Below are 2,315 nucleotides of genomic sequence, written 5' to 3'. Positions count from 1 at the left end.
ATAAAAAACACAGAGCCAGAAATTTAGGTTAAAGCCTTAGAGAGCAGGGAAATACAAAAAGCCAGGAGCTAACTTCACCTCACCAACTCCACAGCTTTCAAAGAGAGCGACTTCCTGTCTACTCAGGCTTAGATGCCTTGCTTTTCTGCCCTCTCATTGGCTCTTAGCCCAACTAAGTCACTTCCTTTTACTACACAGCTCTGTCACTGTCTGTCTGTCTGTACAGACCTTCAGGTCTCTATGATTGGTACTGAGATTAAAGGCGTGTGTCACCACACTTGGATCTGTTCCCTAGTGTGGCCTTGAACACACAGAGACCCTGCCTGCTAAGGGATTAAGGGCCTGTGCTGCCTGACTTCTTGTTTACTTTAAAATGGCTGGCCTTTTCCCTCTGATCTCCAGGCAAGCTTTATTTATTAACGCACAAATAAAATATCACCACATTTCAGCACAAATAAAATATCACCACACTGGCAGAAGGCTTAACCCAAATGAAGGGTGCATGAAAAAGCAATGTGGAAATGTAAGATCTTCCAACCCACAAAACAAATCACTTAGAGGGGATAGAAACATATTGGTGACATGAAGGAAGAAAAGATAAATACTCACAGTTAAAGGTTTCAGTGGAAATAAGGGATTAGGGATTAGAGAAGATGGGGTATGTTAGCCAAAACTAACAATACATAAAGAAATCTATGGAAATCCACTATTTTGTAAGTTAATTTTAAAATTACATGCATGAAATTTTATACAAAATATATCTTTATGTAAATACATGTGAGAGATTGAAAAGAAGTACATAAGTGTTAACAATATCACTTCTAGAAGACATAGGTTACTAAAATAAAATCTCAGTGCCTGGCCCTGAATATAACCCTACAAATTATTAGGAAGACTATATAAGTAACCCAAACAACATAGGCTATTGCTATTACTCTGGGTTCCCATCATAACCACATGGAAAGGTGCTACTGTCATTCACTTTGGGTGCAGGACATAGAGAAACCATCCTCGAACTGACCAGGAAACTTTCCCTGCTGGCTTGCTTTCATAGTGCCAGAAGGCTGGTGGAAGAGGTAAATATCAACGGTCTTACTCAGTTCTGCATCCTGCACACAATAGCACTGCCCAGACAGACAAAAACCAATGTCGGAGCTGATGCAATAGTGGCAGGATGGCTAGGTAGACAAGCAGTTGTTTTCCATTTGGGTAGGAAGCTGGCTCTTCAGGAGGATTTCATGCCTGGTATGGTATATGGTAAACCTGGGCATATCCTATCCTAGGGAGATTTATAAGGGAAAAATGGTCACGCTGTCAAACTGCACTCTAAACTTCTACATGTATGCCATAAATGTGTGCTGCTCTGTACTTTGGTTAGAGAAACTTAATTTTACAGTGGGTAAGGTTTTATTCAGAGAAGTAATTTACTGAAGCGCAAAAGTATAAATTAACACTGAGTACTCAGTTGTGAATGGGTCATCTATATCAACCTTCCACCATCCAAGACTTGAAGAACTTTCCTGAAATGGGCACAGAAGATGTAGGAGCCAGCCAGTGGAGAGAAAAGCTTCAAATACAGGGTTTTGGACATGACATGAGTGTTGCACCCACTGACTTACAACCACTGTGTTTGCTTACATATGACCTGAACAAAAAGAAGCTATTAACCATTCTAGCGTGGCTGGGATTCCTGAGGTGTAGGCCCGATCAGATGAAGTATTGGCAGTCGATGACTGTTGAGGAATGTCGACACTGGTAGGTTGTTCACGCAGCAGTGGTTGGAGATACGCCCATATGGGAAGCACTAACTAGAAGTCAAGAGTCAGCAACAACAGCAACAACTGCAAACAACATAAATAGGACATGAAGTAATGAGAAATAAGGGGGGGCAGACACTAAAGGAAGTTGGGGTGAGGATGTGATGGATGGGTGTGATCAATATACATTGTGTCAATGTATGAAACCTTCAAAACAAAATATTGACTAAGAAGGCTAGAAAAGATAAGGGCCTTCGCAATGATAGGTATGTTGAGGATGAAGTTGTAACAGAGGACATATACTCAGAATTTTGAGGTATGGAAAAAGAGGAAAACTCATCTTAGAGATATTGTTACTTAAAGATCACATCAAGAGTCAAAATAGGTGACTGATTCCTGCATCAACAATGTATAACTTAATTTTCAAATATTGGTTGACATAAAATCTCACTGACTCATGGTAACATAAATAAATGTAAAATAATGTAATTTCAGAGAGACCAATTCTACTAAGCCAAGAATTGCTTTTCCCCCTCTCCTTTCAGTTGCTTAGAGAGG

This window comes from Peromyscus californicus, unplaced genomic scaffold (assembly GCF_007827085.1).
Source record: "Peromyscus californicus insignis strain IS unplaced genomic scaffold, ASM782708v3 Scaffold_17__1_contigs__length_78620276, whole genome shotgun sequence".
NCBI classification, from domain to species: Eukaryota; Metazoa; Chordata; class Mammalia; order Rodentia; family Cricetidae; genus Peromyscus; species Peromyscus californicus.
Note: the sequence above shows the minus strand (reverse complement) of the source record.